The sequence below is a fragment of the Gossypium raimondii genome, chromosome 11 (assembly GCF_025698545.1).
Source record: "Gossypium raimondii isolate GPD5lz chromosome 11, ASM2569854v1, whole genome shotgun sequence".
Taxonomy (NCBI): domain Eukaryota; kingdom Viridiplantae; phylum Streptophyta; class Magnoliopsida; order Malvales; family Malvaceae; genus Gossypium; species Gossypium raimondii.
In genome coordinates, this window is record NC_068575.1 from 13,616,798 (window position 1) to 13,640,347 (window position 23,550).

A 23,550-nucleotide genomic window follows, 5' to 3' on the forward strand; every position below is an offset into this window, starting at 1 on the left:
AAATTGAAAAATACATTGTTAATATAAACTATAACCTTATGGCTTAAGGGGGCAAATTGTATGAAATACAATTTGGCCAAGGGGGTGAATTTTATACAATGTGGATATCAAATCTAAAATACATGATAATTTATATGTACAATTTAAAAATATGAAAATTCCAAAGGGGGGACCACCCCCTGGATCCATTTGCTATGAAATAAATTTTGCTCAAATATGGCAGTTTCTATTTCATTTTTATAGGTTCCTATTAGCCATGTTCGCAGTAATTTGAGTAAAAATACTAGCATTTTATTTGATTTAGAAACATATGATTCCTTATTTTTCATGATAGCAATGTTTCTTATGAGAGATTGTCACGGTAAATACAACTTCATGAATAACATATACTTATTTCCCAGGCATTTGAACCGCGTTCGAATTTTGGAGTAGTCATTGTTGGGAGGGCTTTATCTGAATACTACCTTCGGCTCGAACAGGACTAGACTCAGACTGTAAAGTAGATGAGGACACCTGTGGTTATATACCAAAAAAAATATTCTAGAATATGACACAGTTAGGATTTAGGTGAAAAAAAGAATTATATAAAAAATATATTTATAAAAATTTGATATAAATAACAAATAAATTTTTGGTTGAATTAGTGAAGTATAAAGCTTAAAACTCATAAAGGCTTGAGTCTAAATCCTATTATTTGTGTATTTTTATATAAGAGATATAAAATGACAAAAGACCATCAAAATACTTCAATTTACTTTGTAAAGTAAATTTATTTTGTTATTATACAACTAGTGCTTAATTGACTCGTGACACCAATTGAGTCAAATACTTATAGTTTAATTATGCCAAAGGTTTTATACTATTTTTATATAAAATATTGATCCCTCCATCTAATTTTGTGGTTACAGTTAATTGTGTTAAAGGTAAAATAACTTCTTTAGCCCTCAACAATTACAATTTTATGTCAATTTGGTCCTCACCCTTTAAAATCACATAAAACAAATTAAAAATTATTTTTTCCATATTTTAAATAGAAACATAAAATTCAAAAAATATATTTTTAAAAAATAAAAATTTTTATGAAAAAGAGTAAAACTCATTAAAATTTAAAAATAAAATAATTTTAAAAATATAAAAAATTTCAAAATTCATTGTTATCTAAATCAAACCAGTTGGATATAGGACTGGTTGGGATATCAATCCAATGAGAGATAAAAAAACCGGTTGACTTGTGAACTGATATAGACTTGTTGAACTATGCTAAAAAAATTTGTTAATGGATAATTGAACCTATTTTGAACTGGTTTGACGAATTGGTTCCCAGAATGACCGATCCCATTGGTTCAAAATAAAAAAAATTATTCAAAACAAAAAATCATAAAAATTGGTTCAACTTATTTTTTTAAATAGATTCAACTAATCCATACTGGTTTGCAGGTCATCCAGTTTTTAAAAATTTTAAACTATTTTCACCCTCAACATTTATAGTTTTTTCAATTTGGTCCTTATCATTTTTAAAAGTATGTAACTTTTTTAAAAAATAATTTTTTACTTTTTTTTCATATTTAAAAATTTTAACAAATTATAATTTTACAAAAATAAAAATATGAAAAAAATCCTTTAAAATTCAATTTTTTAAATATAAAAATTCAATGTCATCTAAACTGGGCCAGATTGGTTGGATCAAGAATCGACTAAGATATTGGTTTGATGAGGGGTAAAAAACTATTTGATCCATGAACCAATACAAACTTGTTGAACTGAGCTAAAAGACCAGTTGAATCATCTTTTATAATATTTATAATATTTTATTTGCTTTGAACTGGTAGGATTGGTTGTTCTGGGAACCAATTGGTTAGACCAATTCGAAATATGTTAATTGTTGGTTCAACCAATCCATACCATTTTGCGAGTCAACCGATTTTTTTACGTCTCATTGGATTGAATCCCACTCTAATTGGTCCAATTTAGATAATAATGAATTTTGTAATTTTTTATATATTTAAAATATTGTTTATTTTTTGAATTCTAAAGAGTTTTTATTATTTCAAAATTCTTTATTTTTAAAAATATTATAGATTTTTATGTTTTTTATTTAAAATATGAAAAACATTAATTTTAAAAATTTTCAAAACATTTTAATGTGCTTTTAAAGATTAAGGACCAAATTGAAAAAAGTTATTCTACCTTTAGCATTGTTAACTTTGATGGCAAAATTAGACGGATGGATCAACATTTTTTATTAAAAATGTAGAAGGACACTGGTCTTGAAATTAAAGTATAGGGAGTAAATTTTAAATTTTGAATGAGTTTAGTAACCTTTGGCATATTTAAACAAATACTTGTTATATAGTATACATAGTATATATATGTTAAAAATAGTAGCTTTTAAAGAGATTTATTTTCAAAGTAATTTAGTGTTTTTAGGTTAAAATGCATTTCATGTCCTTGTACTTTTCATGCATTTTGAATTCAGTCCTTTTACTTTTATTTCAAGAAATTTAGTCCCTCTACTTTGATACAAATGAATAAAGAATTAATCAAAAGCATGAACATCAACTTAGATTAGCAATTAATATCACAACCAACCATCAAAAAAATTCAACATATCATTAAGCTTAATTGCCAAACAAGCATTTTAACAAGTAACTGACAGGTAATAGAATGCTCATTCATATATGTAGGTCAATCATGAGCAAGAGCTTGAATATTCTCCTTTTACAAAGCCTCTAGCAAGAAGGAAGAAATTCTCTATATAGAAATGCGATAGGATAATGTTTTATATAGTAATTAAAAACATAATTTCTATCCCAAAAGAGAAAAATAGAAAATCTACTAACTAATAAACATTTGTCAAAATGATCGACTAATTAAAAAAAGTATGAAAAAGTCTATATATAGAAATGCAATAGGATAATGGTTTATATAGTAATGAACCAAAAATACTATCATGCCCCTACTAAAAATCCTCTTTACAAAGGTTAAGGATTTAAAATGACACCAAAATGCCCCTTAAAAACCACTTCAAATTTGGGCAGTTACTACTGTATTGTCGCGACCATGGAAATTCGTGGTAGTGACAATTCTTGTGGCCGCGGCACTAGGGTCTCTATCTTCATGGATTCATTCCAAACAATGGAGTCTCCGTCTTGAAATTTGAGTAGTTATGACTACATTGTCATGACCATGGTAATTCATTGTCACGACAATGGTTATTTGTCTAGCCAAAAGTTGCGTTTTATGCTCTTGATCCATCCTACCTAACCATAGAAACTTTATTAAGTATCGATAACTATTAAACCTATGAAATAACATGAAAGACACACATAAATGACTTGAAAACACACATCTATCTGCTAAACACCTAAAACACAAATTGACCTTAAAACAACTCGATTTTACTCAAAAACCTACTAAAATGAAGGCGAAAGGACCTTAATAATATATGCCAAATTATGTTGTGTCACTTGGGTATTAGAGCGGATAACTCCCAAAAGATAGAGACATAGATGTGACTGTCTGGACTGTTAGTACATCAAACATGACCAAAATAGAATTAATCCTAGATTCATTTATGAATTTATTCACTTGTGACGTTCATAGTGTGACTTACCTCAATCTTGAGTAAGTGACGGACTATGTTTGTGTGACTCATATACTTTGATGTATTGAGAGCCTGAGTTCAATTAGTAATAGAGCCGAAAGCTAGTATATTGGGTATACAACTTCTGCATGACATAACTTCATTTACAATAGTGAAATTCATAGCCCAATCAAGGGTAAATGATATCCTCTCCAACAACATTACATGATTGACCCAAAAGTAACGTGACCACGAGTTATTTGTCTAAAGACGAGTGATTTAATCATTATGTGTTAGTAATTGACCTTTTATGAAGGAAGATGTAAGGGTTAGCATGAGATAAAATATGATTATATTGGGATAATGATTTTTATCCCAAAGAGGTTAAAGATATCCTATGAGGGTAACACACATATGACAAGGTCATTGGATGAGCACTTGATAAGCAAATTTGGTAATGGTATATAATGAGGAGAGCTCATTCATATACTTTAGTGGAATGACTCCATGACTAAATAATGTTGTAACCAATAAATGAAGAGTTGAAACTTAATTACAAATATTTTGAGCCCTAATTATACATTTCCAATGGTCCCTCTGCTAGCTCTGTATATCATTGATGGTCTGCATCAGAGTCAATGATATGAAACTATGAAAACAACGAATAATAGAAATGGATTGCATGTATCACTATTCATAGTAAATGCGTTTTCTCACCATGAACAAGAGATGAATTAATTTCTTTGAGTTATTATTTAATTGAATAGTAATTAAAAAAATTGAAGTTTGAAGTGACAATTAAATTAATTAGTCATCACAGTTTCGTAAGAACAAGTTAAATAAATTTATTTACTCATAGATTCTAATACGTTAAAGTTTTATGTCTTGAACATGATTAGAATGGGGCAAACTACCCCATTAGTCACTCTAAATAGGGTCCGTTCTAGTCACCCCAAAAAAGAAATTAATTGAATTGGCCAAACCATCTGTAACACCCCCATACCCAACCCGATCGTCGAGTCAAGGCATCAGGATGTCACATTCGTTGCCGAAGCAGCTATTGAAAATTCAGATATATTTATCATATTATTTAATTAATGTACATCAGTAACTCATTTTAGTAATAATTGAATTTACGATAGAACTAATAATGAGTTAAAGAAGCTTATTAAAACATCCACAATTGATCAAAGGACAAATTGTAAAGTTCATAAAAATTTTTGAACTGTCGTCGTGATGTTGGGGTTTCCACGTCGTGACATGGCGAACTTGTCATCGTGACGTCGTCTCCATTTTCTTGAAAGTTCCACGCTTTATTTTTATTTATTTATTTTTATATATCATTACCTGAATATATATTTCGATGTCATAACCACCACTTCATTTTACATATCATCCACTTACATCTATTTTTAATATCAAGTCCTTATAAAAACATGATATTCAATCAAAGATAACAAAGTATATAAAATTAACACAAATATTAAAGTTTTACAAATAAGACCATTGAAGGACTTGTACTTTCAAAAGTAGTTTACCCACTTTACATATATTTCATATTTATTTCTAAATTGTGCCAATCAATTTAATTCTTCATAAAATTTTAACAAAGAATTCAATATCCTATCAATTAACAATTACTCACTTATTATTTTATCAATTCGTTTAAGTATACTCACATGTATTAATCATTCCATCACTTACAACCATTTCAAAACATTTCAAATTCATTTACTATATATATATATTCATATATTTTTCCTCCTCCTCCTCTCCATTCCATATCCTTTATGTATATATTTTTAGAATCTTTAACTTTTAGTATATAACATGCTTATATGTAACATTATCTATAATTCCACTATTTACTTATGTGTTCATATCAAAGCTGTCTACTTGAGTAATAGTCACTAAATTATTTACATCTTGAGCTACAGAATTCGAAATTAAGATCTACTTGATATTTTTGAAACTAGACTCAAATATCTTTTTACCATAAAAATTTCAGAATTTATGACTTTGCCAATAAGTACAGTAAATTTTTCAAATTTGTCCCTGTTCTACTGTTTGACAGCTTCGACCTTTTTTTACTAAAAATTAGTTATCTCTTATTATAGGGTTTGGATGATGTTTCCGTTTCTCTCTCTTGAAAATAGACTCATTAAGAATTTAAACATATAAATTTAAAGCTATAATAATTTTTTTACAATTTTTTATGATTTTCCAAAGTCAGAATAGGGGAACCTAAATCCACTCCGACCTTGTTTCACGAAAATTAATATATCTTAAACTATAAAATTATGTTTCTTTCACCGTTTCTTCCATATGAAACTAGAATTAATAATATTTAATTAAATATCTAAATAAATTTCTCTAATTTTTGGTGAATTTTCAAATTTAAGTCATTGATGTTGTCCAAACTGTTTTAATGAAAAAATATTTTCTTTTCCATGGTTCTTTGCACTATCTTTCATTCATTCACGCATAATTGTCATAATTTTTTATTACTATACAATTTAGACACATATGTGTAGATTACATATGTTTATGTCACATTCTCTCTTACCAATTTAGTGTTTTAAGTCTCTATTATTCATCAAATACTTTCTATTTCTAGTATTTAGATTAAATACATGTTTCTTACATCTCACTAAAACATCTTTATCTCAATCTATTGAAATACAAGTAGGTTTAGTATGAAACTTACCTCCTTTGTCAAGAATTTCTTCATTTCTTCTTCATTTCTATGCATTTCTCATCTTCACCACTTTCCTTCCTTTTTCTTCTCATTTTCTCCACTTTCATCTACTATTTTCTTGCTTCTAAATTGATGAGCATATTCTCTAGAATCTCTACTTCATCTTCTCTCTTTAATATCTAAGGAAAATTTTTAAAATTTTGAGAAAAAGGGTAGGATTTCATGGTAAATGACTAAATTGTAAAGAAAAAACTTCTTTTCTCACCCTTTCACTCACTTTGAAGGATGATCCATTTCTTTCATCCTTACTCTCTTTTATACTACGATTTTTCTAAATAAAATAACAATAAATATCTAAGCAAAATATTAATAAAATAACATTTAACTAATTAATTAATTAAAAAATCACCAAAATATCATCAACATCATCATTACATTCTAGAACTCTCCCTCTTGCTAACTGACCATTTTGCCCTTTATGATCTTTCAAAATTCCATCCTTGAATCATCACTAAATTTAGTAAAATTATAATTTAGTCCCTCATAATTCTTCACGTATTCAATTTGGTCCCTGCATGCCAATTCCATAGTTTAGTAAATTGGATTATTTTCACTGTTGTTCCTTTAACTTTCTCATTTTTACACTTCGATCCCCGAAATTTTGAATATTTACACTTGAGACAAAAACTTTCCACTTATTTACGATTTAACCTTTACTTTAAATCAATATACTAAAACATACTTCTTAATCATTATTATTATTATCATTTTAATACTCCTCAATATTCTCTTTTATCCGCTTTATATCATTTTCTCATTTTACACAAAAATCAATTATACATTATTCAATTTATTACTACTTTTATTATATATCAATTGTAGGGATGTTACATTTATGCTTGTGCCATAGAACTTTTTGTATATTTTCAATTTAGTCCCTTCCTTAATACATCATGTCATGTTTCTTGATTTAACTCTCTTTTGATATATTGTAACTTTCATTTTCTTTGATCTTATACCTTATTTCGCTAAAATTTTATTTCACATTATTTACGACCAAGGGGGTTTTGAGGATGTTACACCACCTATTGACCTTGAACCAATTGTTAAATTCAAGAAACAAAGTACAAGTAGAAGTGACAGTGGAAGTGGGCAGTTCTGATCAAACTACGATAAAAAATAGAAAAACATGGAACATCAAAATTGTCTACATAATTCGATTTCCCTACATCTATAGAGCCTAGCTCAGTGAGATGAATCCACTATCTTTGAACTTTATATTTCCGATGATCCTAGTTCTAATACATCCAAGTGAAGAATCATCACTTTTATACTTCAAAGGCTATATCTCTCACCACTAAATTCTCATAGGAGAATTTAGTTTGTAAAACCATTAACAAAAGGTTTTACTATCTCAAATGTACTCTTACAAAAAATGTTCCTTAATGAATTAATAAGTGCTTGTGTAACAACCCCGTTTCTAATGGTGTAAAAAAGGCGGTTTTGGGACCCCATTTCTATAAACCAAGTCCGTAAATATTCAATAAAGATAGTTATAGAGTTATTATATTGATGAATTAAAATTTGGTTAAGCCATTTAACCAAAATTATGAGTAATTATAACTCGGGGACTAAAATATAAAAGTTTAGTTGCTATAGATTTTAATTAGGATAAGGCTTGGGGATTTAGATAGAAATTATGTAAAGGATTAAAATGAAAAATAAACCAATTCTAAATGAATGATAGTAGGATGTGATATTAAGTGTCATTAACTTAAGTTAATTAAGGATTAAGGTTTAATTAATCATGATTAAGTAAATTAATTAAAATTAAACTAAGTATCCAAAGGAAATTTTGTGGGAAAAGACACATGTTCCTCAGAAAAGACACCATCCCCTATAAAAGTCGTTGATGAAAGCTTAAAAATATAGTTTTAGTGTAACAACCCATTTTCAGTGAAATCGGAACAATGGTTTCAGGACCACAAATCCAAAGTCAAAAAGTTTAGTTTAATATTATTTTATGGTCTACAGTATGATAGAAATATCTTATAAAAATTTCATTAAGAAATTTTACCGTTTACATGCCTAATTTGATAAAGGGACTAAATTGCATAAAGTGCAAAAGTTGAGTTCTAATAGATAAATGTATTAAATAGCTATAGAATTTTAAATTGGAGGTCCTTATATAGTAAATAGGCCATTAAAATGTTTAGTGGATAAGTATGAATAGTTATCATTGGAAATTGAATTAAATATTAAGGTTAATTTTGGAAATTAGTGATTAAAGTTATAATAAATAAAATAAAATAATCTATTCTCATCATCTTCCACAAAAGAAAAAAAAAAGAAAAGGAAAAGAAGAAAGAAACCTAGCCATGGAAGCTTGAATTTGGACAAGCTTATTTTGCTCAATTACGTATGTATTTTTCTCCCATTGTTTATGATTTATATGTTTCTAAAATCGTAGTAGCTTAATCTAGCTAGCTCGAGGATTAAATTGCAAAATTTTTAAAGTATTAGGGTTTTTCCATTGATAAACATGCTTAAATTTTGAACTTTGATAATAGAAAATGAATGGTTGTTGTTAGATAAACAACTTTTGTAAAGAGAATTTTGATGGAATTATCAATTAGGGATTAATTTGAAAAAGATGATAAATTTATGGTAAAATTTTTGAATTTTGTGAAATATATGGCTGCTATTAATATTATAAAATCAGCTAGGCTTGAGTAAGGATTAAATTGTATGAATTTCATTTTTCGAGCCTAGGGACTAAATTACAGAGGAATTAAAAGTAGAGGGAAAAATGGTAATTTTGCCAAAACTCCATATTGGATTAGGTTGAATGAGAATTGTACTGAAATGAGTTAAATTCATTCTTATAGATCCTGTTAGACCTCGTATCGAGTTAGATCGAGGCAAAGAGAAAATATCAGATTAGTTGCCTCCGTATCTACGTACATTTGTCGAGGTAAGTTCGTGTAATTAAATTGAGTGTTTGTATGTTTTAATTAAATCATTGTATGTGAATTTTATAATTGCCACGTATAAATACCGATCGCATAACTGACGATTATCGAGTCTCGTTTGAACCTTAGAAATTCATAAGATACAAATGACATGTCATTAGGGTTACTGATTTGGTCCTTTTGGTACTTTTAGTAAATTAATTTCGGTTATAATGGCATGTATAGGTTATTGTGGCCAATGTTGGCATATAAATGTTTTGTTGAGGTTAACCATTTATATGGCTTGTGTTTTGTATATTTTGATGTGTGATTGATATGGTAGAATGAAAGAAGGTAAAATGTGGTTTGAATATGCATATATGTATTTGGTCATTTAGGTAAGTTGAGATACTTGGTTGACATGTCTTTAAGTTGTCATTTGAGGTGCCTAAGGGCATATTGGTTGTATGTGGTGATATTTCATGTTTAAGACTTGATTGTATGTGGTGTTATTGGTTGAAAAATAAAGTGACTGCAAGCTCAAAATGATAAGATCAGACAATAGGGTAGAATACACCTCAGAAAGGTTTGAAAAATTCTACGAAGAAACTGGTGTCCATCATCAACTAAGCAATGTGTACACTCTACAATAGAATGGTGTAAGTGAAAGAAAAAATAGAACTTTGATGAACATGGTTCGCTGCTTGTTGTTTAAAGGTAAATTGCCAAATGATTTCTAGGCAGAGGCAGTAAACACTACTATTTACCTGCTGAACAGACTACCTACTAAAGCAGTTGAAGGGAAGACACTATTTGAAGCCTGGTATGGTTTTAAACCTTCTGTTTCACATTTAAAAGTATTTGGTTGCTCATGTTTTGTTCACGTTCCAGAAGATAAAAGAAGTAAGCTGGACAGTAGATCGCAGCCAGGGATATTTGTTGGATATTTGTGTTAGAGTATGCCCAAAGATCAATCATGAGATGGTTGTAATAACATACTTGATTTATCATGTTTATTAATACAAGGCGTTACCATTATTATTTAAGTTTCTTTTCTGTGTGTATAAATAAACTATTTTATAATAATGTCTTGAGAATAATATGATTATTCTTAAAAGATCCTTAGTCAAGTATTATTGTTGGATAGGACAACGATAATGCATTAAGACTAACATGCAGTTGATTGATGATAAAGACTTGTCATTGATATGGAATGTCAGAATCGATGCATGAATATGTGTGTTAGAGAACAACATATTGGACTGACCCATTATGAGTATGTTTCTTGGATTATTATGTAATTGTCACGACATTACTCATAGTGATTAATATGTATATGATCCTCAGACTTGAGATCATCATAATCCCAACATCATGAGTAGTATATCTTGATATAGTCAAACGTACACCGTAACTGGTTGTTCTATAAAGGCTGATGTTGGATATACCACAATTGATGTAGAGGGATATGGTTGGTGGATATAGAATAAGTCCCTCCTACATAATGGGAGTAATATCTTAGGCCACTTGATTAAGTGAGACTAGAAATGCATGGCCATGCTCAAATAAGTTGATATGAGATGTCATACTTATTTGTATATCGTAGTCTGCTTAAGATATCAAGGAACATGGAATGGACTATGCAAGTGTGACTATTCCATGACTTGTGTCCAATCCTGATATAAAGAACTTAAGGATTATTGCATAAAAGGTTAATCATAAAAAAAATGTTATGTCGAATCATGATCTCTTGTGACTTAGGTAGCAATGATGCATTGCTAGATGCCACTCATTATTTGTAACATTGGAATCGTTTTAGTATTACTGCTAACGTTATAGGAACCTACAGGGTCACACCCTATAGTTGAAATGAACGAAATAAGCCATAGTTGGTATTGTTATTTGGAGGTCGCTTGAATTAAATTAATTATAGAATTAATTTAATTCGGTAATCAAATCTCCAACACATTATGTACAAGGTTGTTGTAAGCATAATGAGGACATGAATTTGGTTAGCATATGAATTCAAATAAATATATGGTTTACCGAAATTATATTATAATTAATGTAATTATAATTTTTGGTTTAAAATATTATTATATTTATTTAATTCCTAAAAACCCTAAAAATAAAAGATTTATAAGGATCCCGTTTTTTCTTTGATTGGGTCTAGCAGTCGTCAAAGAAAAATCACTTTCAAAACTGTTTTGGGGATTTCTTCCGTTCATAGTCAACTGGGTGGATTACGTAGAGGCCGGAGTCTCGATAGATTGCGGCTTGGTTCGACTGTAGATCAGACTACACATTGTTGGGAAGTTGCTGTCTACTCAGAATAAACATTAGGTAATTTCGTAACCTTTTTCACCCCAATTCGTTCCTCACACATGGATCCGTGGTCAGGGTCGTCGATTTTTAAATTTTTCCGCTGTGCCGTAGGGGTGCCGGCGATCCAACATTTTGTTGCGTGTAAATAACTAATACAATTGTGCAAGTGTACACGCCATTCAAGTAATAAAGTGATAAGTAAGTATCATTTCCACAGGGATTGAAAATTTGTAATAGATTGATTAAGTTATTATAATCTTGTTAACTATACTAAATAGCAAGAGATTGTTATATTGAATAAGATGTTGGTATAATAAACTAATGTAATTTAATGCTAAAAACAGATGATTGATATGGCAAATAAAATGTAGTGGCAAATTACAGAGAAAGGCAAGAGTAATTCTGTTGTTGAATGAATAGGGCTGGAATTATTCAGGTGAAATGCTCATATCAAAATAATATCATGGCAAAATATTGTCTAATCAACTACTCGGAGAGTTACTACTGTAACTTGCCTCTTTCGATAATTAGGTTTTAAGCAAAAAATTTAAGTTACTGTATGTCTACAAAACTCTAGATTAATAATTGCAATGAATGTTTTTCTCTGTACAACTTGCAACATCTATGTCTAGAGTGCTACGAATATTCTATCAAATATTCACTTGCATCAAACGATTCTAGATCCAATATATTTAGCCATTTCAGAATTAAAAGTATGTTTATGAACACAACATACAATCATCTATGTTTAGAGCTTGCAGACATGTATTTAACATAAGCATAAATCGAATAAAGCAGTGATATATGCAATCTCAATTCATAAGCATTAAAGATGCTAAACATCCACCCAAATAACTCCAACCCAGAAAAGATTTAGTTAATGGGTGGAAAAGTAAACACCAAATTTAAATCATTCATCAACATTAAAGAAGTTTGAATCACTGAAATCAGGAAAATTGAAGGGAAAACTACAGGATTTCTCACCACACTCCAGGTTCTCCTTTATCTTTCGATCGTACGTGAATCCAAGATAGATGTCTCTTCACCTTTTTCACGTCTATATTTTGCTCTCTGTAGCTGCTACCATTTCTTTCTCTGAAATTCTCCAATGGAGTTTTTCCCTGTACAGAGAGAGGATTGTTGTCACTAGTCTCTTTCTCACTCAAATTCTCATCCTCTTTTTTTTCTTCTTCTCTCTCCTTCTTTTATTGGGTAGATTCGTCCCACTTCAACACATTTTTTTCGTTCTTCTTTTTAGGTTGGATTTTCTAGTACACGCATAGCTGGCAGAGAATGACGTGGATAAAGTGCTAAGTCATCTTCTCGAAATTACCATGGAAAATCTGTTGGCAATTAATTTCACCATTTGCAATGGCAATATTTCACTTCCTTTATTTTTCCCTCTTCATCTTCTTGCTCTTCCTACACCTGTGTTCACACAAAACCACACCATTCCTCTCCAAGTGATAAAAGTAACAAAGAATGACCATTATATCACAACCCAATATTTGTTACGCAATTTTCTAAAAATATCCTAAAATTGAAAATGTATTCACTTAATTAAAACCAATTAATTCTATTTAGAGGCCTTAAATATAACTATTTTCAAGAGTTATCAATATTCCTGTGTTAAGAAAGGATGCAGAATCTATAATCCTTTCACCAAAAAGGTGATCATAAGCAGAGATGTGAAGTTTGATGAAATAAAAATCTGGAATTGGATTGCAACAGATGAAGAGATGTATGGAATCTATTTAGATGAACAATCCGTGCGAGGATATCACTGAAATCTATCAACAATGTAACCTGGCGAAGTAAGAACCAATCACTTTTGAAGAAGCTGAATGGCGAACAACTATGAAAGATGAGATCACCATGATTAAAAAAATGAAACATAAGAGGTTGTGGATAGACCGGTTCATAAGAAAGTAATTGGTGTTAAATGGGTGTTCAGAACCAAGATGAATCCTAATGGATTATTGAACAGATATAAAGCGAGGTTGGTTGTGAAGGGGTTTAACCAGTAATATGGAGTGGACTTCATTGAAACCTTTGCCCCTATTGCGAGGTTAGACGTGATAAGGCTACTTTTGACTCTTGCTGTTCAAAAAGGTTGGAGAATACATCAAGTGAATGTGAAGTCAACCTTCCTAAATGGTTATTTGAAGGAAGAGATTTATGTTGAGCAACTGCAAGGGTTCATAGTACCTGGGTGCGAGGCCAAGGTGTACAGACTTTACAAAGTGTTGTATAGTTTGAAGCAAGCACCAAGTGCGTGGTATGAAAGAATTGACAGTCACCTGATAGAAATGGGTTTTGAAATAAGCATCAACGAGCCCACTTTATATGTGAAAAAAATTGGTAATGAAATAATCCTCATTATGTCATTATATGTTGATGATTTACTTATGATTGGCAGCAACAACAAACTGATGATTGAATTCAAAGATAAGATGCAAGACAAGTTTGAAATGTCAGGCCTAGGTGAAATGACATACTTCTTTGGTCTGGAGGTGAACCAAACTCGCAATGCAATCTTCATAAAATAGATGGGGTTCGCAATAAAAATCCAGTGAAGATATAGCATGGAGAAGTGTAAACCTGCGAGCACCCCTATTGTTCAAGGTGAGAAGGTCACCAGCAACGAAGATGTCAAAAAGGTTGATGAAACAAGCTACAAAAGCTTGGTGGGATGTTAGCTTTACTTGACAACATTCTGACCTGACATCATGTTTGTACGCATGTTGTCAAGGTTCATGAATTGTTGTAATGTGAACCACTACAAAGTAGCAAAAAGAGTTCTACGATACATAAGAGGAACTCTCGATCATGGAGTGAAATTTATGACTGAAAAGGTCAAGCTACTTGGGTATTCAAATAGTGATTGATTGGATCCACTGAAGACATAAAGAGTACCTCAGGTTATTTCTTTACTCTAGGAACGAGTATGTTCTGTTGGAGCTCGAAGAAGCAAGAAACAGTGGCACAGTCAACTGTAGAAGCTGAGTATGTTGCAGCTGTAGCTGCTATAAATCAAGCCATTTGGTTGAGAAAATTGCTGAACGATTTAAATTTGAAGCAAGAAGAAGCAACAGAGGTTAAGTTTGATAATCAATCTGTTGTCGCAATTGCAAAAAAATCCAGTGTTCCATGGTAGAACAGAACATTTTAAAATCAAGTATCACTTTGTGAGAGAAGTGGAACAAGACAAGGAAGTCACACTAGTTCACTGCAGTTTACAAGATCAATTGCCTGACATCTTAACAAAACCTCTTGGGAAAATGATGTTTGGAAAGCTACGTTATGATATTGGAGTTCAAAGCATAGAGGTTAGGGAGGAGTGTTGTGAAATTACCATCCATGCGAACTGCGAGCTCATTACAAGAGCTCACCAAGAACAATGAGCTCACCAAAATGTGCATGCTCACCAAGGCTACTAGCTTACCAAACTTGAGAGCTAACCTACGAGCTCTTCACTATGCAAGTTGCCAACTTACCAACTTGCACTGAAGTAATGATAATTTTGATTAGACATATTGGCATGTGATTAGACAGAAACCAGCCAATGAAAAAGAAAGTTATATGAATCTAGTCACTAAATTAAAGTCAATTGATAATATATATTTTTTATTATTTTTAGCTTATTTAAGCATTTTTTTCATGTAAATTAAGTATAAGTTTTTTAATAAAATAGTTCACCAAAAATTAACCTATCCATTTTTCATCTTTTTGCTTCTATTTCAACCCCTCCATAAAAAAACTCCACATTTGGTAAGTGTGAAAGTAGTGAAGTAATTTTATTTTCTTTCTATTGATGCAGTTTTTGTTAATGGCAAGTTCTGCAAAGACCCAAAGCTTGCAACCCTAGAAGACTTCTTTCTTTTAGGGCACAACATTCGAGGAAATACATCAAACCGATTAAGATTAGTGGTCACTCCAGCCAATGATGAACAAATACCAGGACTTAATAGTGTAGGCATTTCTATAACTCGATTTGACTATTCATCTTATGGGTGACTAAGTCCTCCTCACACTCACCCTCGTGCCAATGAAATACTAGTCGTTTTGGAGGGCAGGCACACTCTGCGTTGGCTTCACTACATCGAATCTGAATAACCATCTCTTCACCAAAGTCTTTAACCCTGGAGATGCTTTTGTTTTCCCAATCAGTTTGATTTACTTCCAGCAGAACATAGGGCAGACTCATGTTGTTGCCTTTTTTGCTTTCAGTAGCCAAAACCCAGGGACTATTACCATTCCAAATGTACTGTTTGGTTCAGACCCTGCCCTCTATTCTGATGTTCTTGCCAAGGCCTTCTAGATGAATAATAATATCGTTAACCAAATTCGATCCAATTATGGTGGGATAACCAAAAACTTGTCTAATTGATGATCGTCTTGTCTGGATAACATTTCATTTGTTGCTTTGAATTTTGGTATTTCGTGGATTGAAATATAAAAATAAAAAATAAAAAATAAAGAGGTTTTGCTTATGTACTTTGGCTTAACAAAACCTTTCTGCATGTTATTACAATCATATAATATGGAATGTTGTCAATTACAATTACTGTCACACAAATCAAGACTCAAGAGTCTTCCGTACATCCCCATCAAAAGTTTTTATATAAACCCTCAATAATTTCACTGCCTCTCCCCCATGCGTTTCAAACACGAAACAATGTTTCTCAAGTAAAGATTGAAGGCTTTGAAGAATCAACAAAGGCAGAAGCAATGGGTGAAATGACCTAAGAACCAGGCTTTGAAATCCCAAACCAGGAAGAAGATGACCTTAAACTCCAAGAACCCATCAACCTATCCCTCCTCCACCTTGATAGCTTCAAGAACAACCAGCAAAACCGCCATTCATGCACTGTTGAGTTAGGTTGATGTCAAATTGGGTGAGAAATGTAGCTTGGAAATTGGCCTATTTTGATCCACATGGGCGTGTGTCTCAGCCGTGTGTGACACACTGCCAGGTGACACGGCCGTGTGTCCCTTGTATCTTTTTAAGAGATACAAGTCAGTATGCTCTCACGGCCTAACACATGGGCGTGTGACTTGACCATGTTACCCAAGTCAGAGGGTTACAAAGGCATGGACACTGACTGAGACATGATCGTGTGTCCTTATTTCGAATGCCCACACGGCCTGAGACACGGGCGTGTCTCCTGACCGTGTGTGTCACACGGTCATGTGAGCCCTACAGCTTTGAAAATTTTTAATATTTTTTGAAAATTTTTTTGAGTACCTGATTTAGTCCCGACTTGTTTTTAATGTGTATTTTGGGTCTCGAGGGCTCGCATAAGGGACAATATGTTTGATTTCGATTGGTTTCTAACATGAATGTTATATGATATAAAATGTCTGTTTATTTGATCTGTAAACTCTAGTAATGCTCCGTAACCCTGTTATGACGGTGTATACAGGTTACGGGTGTTACGTTTAACATTCGACCATATTTACAAGTAAGTCCTTAGCAGTTTTCTTTGATTTTTATAGATTCTTTTAATCTTGAGGGCTTGATTTAGCTAACCTAAGAATTAATTTTATCAATTGGTAAAGTTTTGCTAAGATGCCATTATTGAGAATTGGATGATTTAAGTGTTAAATTGATAGAAATTAAGCTTAGTTTAAGAAAATGACTAAATTGTAAAGCTCAATTGTTAGTTTCGTACATTAGAGATTAACTTTAATAAAATGAAAAACTTTCATGAAATCAAATTTTAATTCGATGCCCTAAATTGAAAGTTATGCTTATCTCAGTTTTAGGGACTAAATTGAATAATTTGCTTGTGAAATTTGATATTTGATTCAGATCTGGCTGAAATTTGATAATGTGATATGTTTTATGATTATTCATAGCTAACGACAACATCGAATCCTCAAGAGGGAAAGGAAAAGCAAAAATCGTTGATTAGTGATGTGCAAAATTTAGGTTTGTACATTTATGATTTATGACCATTTTAATTTATTGCATTTCATGTAAATTGTATATGTGTAACACCCCAAACCTAGCCTAGACGTTATGGCCGAATCTGGCGATGTCACATGGAATAGGATTTGAAGACAAGATTGTTGAGTTAAAACCGTTACAGTTAGTTAGCTTTTATTTAATTTTGAAAAGAATAAGTACTAGTTGATTTGCTTTAAAACTTGTCTCTTAGCGGAAGCTCTTGTAACCAATTAATTTAGGGAAAATCGTTTCTATTTAAGTAAACTTAGTTTTTTAAAAAAAACCGTGTTTTGTTGAGTTGCAGTTTTAAAAAAAATCCATAAAAACAATATAAAGTCCCAAATTTAAAGCAAACCAGTCCATAGTCCAAAAGTTACATCAGAAACCCCAAATAAGTAATAAATTCTAGACATTAATGAAAAATAGTCTAAAATTTACGTATGACTACCGTCGAGTCCTCTACTGCATCGACCCGTCAAGTCTAGGGATTACCTGTACAGATTAAACAGAAAAATGGTGAGTTTTCGCAAACTCAGTGTGTAATCCCTACAGAAAACATGCATACAGATATTCAACAACATTCAGTTAGATACAGTCTGGGCTTGGGTTAATTATAGAATCAGTTTGGGCCTTAGTCCGTTCAGATACAGTCTCAGAAATACATTAGGGGTTTGGCTCATATCAGATACAGAATGCAGATATAATAAATCAGAATCCTACCTACCAACCTCTACACACCATCTCCGTCCAACCCTACACACCATGCTGTACCAAAATGCGGCACATAATTAGAAGGTTGCAGCTGAGTTGCCAGATAACAGGCTTAATAGCCTTTCAGACACTTCCTCTAAATATCATCAACCCACCCCGATGCAGTGCAACATACAAAATATGTCATGACATTATGCAATTAATAGTACATACATTCAGATATCATAAGCCATGCTCGGTATAGAAATCAGACAGATAGATCACAATATAGGGGTCTAGGTAAAGTTACCGACCCTATAGTAGGTCCACAGTCGACTTGGGCGACCCGTGCAACCTTACAAAACTTTTTAGAAAAATGGGTTCACATGCCCATGTGGCCCACTCGACCCAAATTGGCCTTGGCCACGTGATCCATTTTTAATTTAACCCGTGCTAGTTAATTATTCATATATGTTTTCTCTATTTACTTATATGTTCCTTCAAGGCTGTCTACTTCAGTCACTGTTACTAAATTATTTATATCTTAAGTTACAAAATTCTGAATTAAGATCTGCTGGATGTATTTGAAAAGACTCAAATACCTTTCTACCATAAAATTTTTAGAATTTTTGGTTTAGCCAATAAGTACAGTAAAATCTTCAAACCTACCCCTATTCTACTATCTGACAGCTTCATCCCTTCATTGCTAAAAATTAATTATCTCTTAGTACAAAATTTGGATGATGTTTCCATTTGTTTCTATCGAAAATAGACTCATTAATAATTTAAACATGTAAATTTCAACCCCTAATTATTTTTCTCCAATTTTTAATGATTTTCCAAAGTCAGAACAGAGGAACCTTGTCTCATAAAGTTTATTATACCTCATGATTTAAAATTTCATTACTTACACCGTTTCTTCTATGAGAAACTAGACTCAATAAGCTTTAATTTCATATTTTGGTCATCCTCTAATTCGATTCCTATAATTTATGGCGATTTTTCAAAGTTAGCCTACCGCTGCTATCCAAACAACAAGCAAATTCGACTTTTCGCCGAATCCTTGTTTTTTCTTTTTGTGTTTCGGGCACAGAACTAGTTTTGTTTAATGCCAAAACAGTCCCCAAGCACTCCAAAGCTTATAATCAAGAAACTTAACATCAATATAATAGATTTACAAGCGAATTGACAACCAAGAACAGACAGAAACCCAACTTACCACCAAAGATAACCCTCTATTTAACCATTGTTAAGACGAGAACACTGAATTCACTAGTTCGAGCCTCCCCCTACACCCTAATCGTAGAGAAAAAACATTACCACTTCATTTGGTAAGAGATTCATGATAGAAACGAAGAGAAACACTTATCGAAACTAAGCGAGCACTAACCGCTTGCGAAAATGAAGGAAAATAAATGGATTAGGGAAAAATCAAGAAGAAGAAAAATAAGAGAAAGATGGAAAAACTAAGAGAATTTCAGCAATAGGAGAAGGAGAAGAAGAGACGGCATAATTTTTTTGGAAAAGAGAGTCAAAATTCGGTTATGGGAATAAAATAAAATAAAATCCCGATAACCCCCAAAATCCCTTAATCTTCTCCCCTAATTCTCACTACACATCCACTACTCAGAATCCCCCTATTACACAACTCTATCCCAAAATCTAAGCAAAAAAATAATACCCTTGCCTGCATGGGGATTTGAACACAAGACCTCCACCATAATAACACACCATATAACCACCAGACCAGCAGACCCATTTTAATGTAATTTACCCAAAAATCAAATAAAATCCTATTGAACAAGAGTAAGGCCTAATTCATTCAAAATACCAAAATTTTCCCAAGCGAAGGCTCGAACTTGGGACCTCCCAAACACTCCCAGAACACATAACCACTAAAGCTGACAGATATTTGTGTCATATTTTCACAATAACGAAATTAGAAATTTTAGGGTGTTACAATATGAGAGTTTTAAGATGAGTATTTAGTGATAAATTAAACTATTGAATTGAGCTTGAATTTGAGTTTCTAAAATAGAGGACTAAAATGAATAAATTAAAAAAATAACATGAATGGCTTGAACTATGATCTGTATTATGGGATTTGAGTGAAGACATATGCTAAATGATATGAATTACCTATGTTATGTTAATAAATAGAGTTGTGACAATGAATATGTTTAGTGATTGTACTAAATTGTAAAAAGAATTGAATACCCTATTAATTAGTTGGGCTGAGTTGGATATAGTTGGCATGCCATAGGATTGGATTGAGTATGGGATTACGCGCTTATGCTCTAGGAAGCATTTCGTGTGCTAGATATGCGCTTTGTGCTCCAGAATGTGCTTCGTGCACTATTATTCACATACATGCCAGTTTACCGTAATCAGTTTATCCGATGATGCACTTCGGTGCTAGTTTGGTGTGTTGGTTGACGATATGAGTATTCATCCGAGTTTGAGTGTAACGCCCTGAATAATTTTTTTTCTATTTTTGTAAAAATTTAACACAAATGAGTATCTGCTTCAGTGGTTAAGTGTTCTAGGTGTGTGTGAGAGGTATTGGGTTCAAGTCTCACATTGAGTAAATTTTGGTTATTTTAGATCTAAGCCTTATCCTTGTTGAGTGGACTTATTTAAAACTGTTTGTTAATTCATATTAGAATGAGCCCGCTGGTTCGAGTGGTAAGGGAGTTGGTGTGTTGGAAGTCTTGTGTTCGAATCCCTGCGTGAGCATGGGTATTATTTTTGCTCGGTTTTGTGATAGAGTTTCTGTGGAATTAAAATTCTGAAGTGGTTGAGATTGAGGTGTTAGTGGGAACTTGGGGGGGATATCAAATTGGTTTCAATTTAATTTTAATTTTAATTTTATTTCCCAAATTTCCCTCTGTTTTGACGTTCATCTTCTTCCAAAACAAAATCCCTATTATTGTTCTTTTTGTTTTCTTTACTCTCTGACGAAAAATTAAACTCTTTCCTCCTTTCTTTGTTTCTACCGTTAATCCTTGCTTTTGGGCATTTCAAATCCTTGGTTTTTCGTATAATCAGTAAGTGGGATTTCGTTTGTATTACTTTAGCGTTGCTTTATGAAGGTTGAAACTTTGCTATATCTTTTGGTGTAGGAGAAGGCGTTGAACTGTGAGTTTCGCTCCATTTGTTTGAATGGTGTTAGCTGTGTTTTTCATCGTCGGTAAGTTGAGTTTTTGTCAGATTGTTGTTGACGAATTCGTAAATGTAGCCAGAAAATCGGTGTTTGCTGTTTCTTAGGTTTTGGAGGCCTTGGGATTACTGTAGCATCTTAAACCAACCAAGTGTGTACCCGAAACGCAGAAAATCGTACTTTGGAAAAAGCCGAAAAACCATTCTGTCGACACCACACGGGTTTGTGCTTGGCGTGTAGTTGGCCGTGTGTGAGACACGACCGTGTGGTCGACGAAGGCATGGCCATGCACAAGACACGGACGCGTGGTGGTGTAGGTCACACAGGCTAGGCCAAGTTGGGTGTGTGGGCCCACACGGGCAAGCCACACAATCATGTGGGTCCATATCTCTGAAATTTTCCCTGGGGTTACGCGAGTCATTCCTATCGACTGTGAGTCTACCGTAGGGTCGGTAAGGGCTAATTAAACCCTAAAGGCTAATTTAACCCTAAAATTTATGTGATCTGATGATTTAATATTCTATTCTAAGTAGGACACGATATGCATGTCTGTTTATTCTGATAAGTATATACATATGATCTCTGTATATGAGCATGTTATGCATGATATTATTGTATCTATTATTTCTGTATCTGTGATTGTGGTGGGTTTTCGATTATGTGGAGGAAGTGTTCTGTTGGTGACCTTCGCCTATATTCTAGCAGCTTGGCTGCGTACTATCTGATAAACGTCATAATGACACAATGTGGTGTGTAGAGATGGGTTGGTGTTTTTAACCCCACATGGTGTGATGGGATGGTCAGAGTTGGTGTGTAGAGGATGAAGGTAGGATTCTGCATATTTGTATTTATATCTGTATCTGTATCTGTATCTGTAAAGGACGAAAGTCCAAGTCTGAAATCTTAATCTGGTTGTGTATGTGATACCTGTATGTAATGCTTGTCTATTTCTGTTGGGTTACACACTGAGTTTACGAAAACTCAAATCTATTTGTCTGTTCTGTTTAGGTAATCCTTAGACTTAGGCAGATCGGTGCGCTGGAGACTCAACGGTGACCAATCGACCGTAAACTGTTTAAACTTAGTAATTTATGGTTTATTTAAAATTCTGGATTCATTTGAGAGTTTATAATTTCTGGGACTCTTTGGACTGTATGGTTTTTATTAACTGTTGATTTTGGTTTGGTTTGTTTCATAATTTGCATGCTTCGACAAAGTGTTTTATGAAAACGACGGTTTTACACAAATAAAAGTTTTTCTAAAAATAAAAACTAGATTTCCAAAATGTATCTGTTTTATTAAACTTTCACTGTAAATTATAATTTCACAAATAAATTAATTAAATAATGATTTCAATAAAAGTCGTAATGGGTTACAAAGCTTCAATGAATTTGCACTGTTTTCAAAACCCTTCTTTGTTACACTCCCTGATTCAGCCATAACGTCTAGGCCAGGTTTGGGGTGTTACATTGAGTCGAGTTAATAGGGGCTACTTATAAGAAGTTAGTAAATGATTTGGATAAGGCAATATTTAATACTATCGAGCTAAACTTTTAGCTATGTGAATTGAAATAAATAAGATATATAGTTATATTGTGATTCTAACTGAAAATGAGCCCTGGAGGCCGAAAAGAATACGAATAAGTCATCAGATTCCAGAACCGATTAAAAAGTATGAAATTGGTATGAATTGATTGAGTGTTAATGGCTAAATATGTTGAAACTAGTTATAAATGCTGAAATATTGGTAAGGTTGTGTTGGAATTAATATAAGTATGTGTACATATGTAAGTTGATGGTTATAATTTGCTTGTCATCTTAGATCATGAAATTTTTTTATTAATATGTGCATATAAGCATGTTTTCTATTGGATTCTAATGTTAATGCTTGTAATTATATATTGGATCCTAAATGTGTAACAGCCCGATTTAGGGCCTAGTCGAAATAGTGACTTTTGGAACCACAAATTCGAAGAGGAAAAAATTTATTATCATTATATTTTTATGGCCTACAATTTCACGGAAAGATTTCGTGAAAATGTCGTTCGAAAATTTTGACGTTTGGGCACTCAATTTAGTCAAAAAAGACTAAATTGTAAAAAATACAAAAGTTGAGTTCTACATGTTAGAGGTGTCCAATTGTTATGAAATTTTAAATTGGAGGTCTTTAAATGGCAATTAGACCATTGG

The 23,550-nt window shown here is 32.3% G+C and overlaps 1 pseudogene; it reads left to right on the forward strand.

Moving 5' to 3' along the window:
• Positions 1–14,142: 14,142 nt before the first annotated feature.
• On the forward strand, positions 14,143–15,947 carry LOC105801221 (germin-like protein subfamily 1 member 19; annotated as a pseudogene).
• Positions 15,948–23,550: the final 7,603 nt, after the last annotated feature.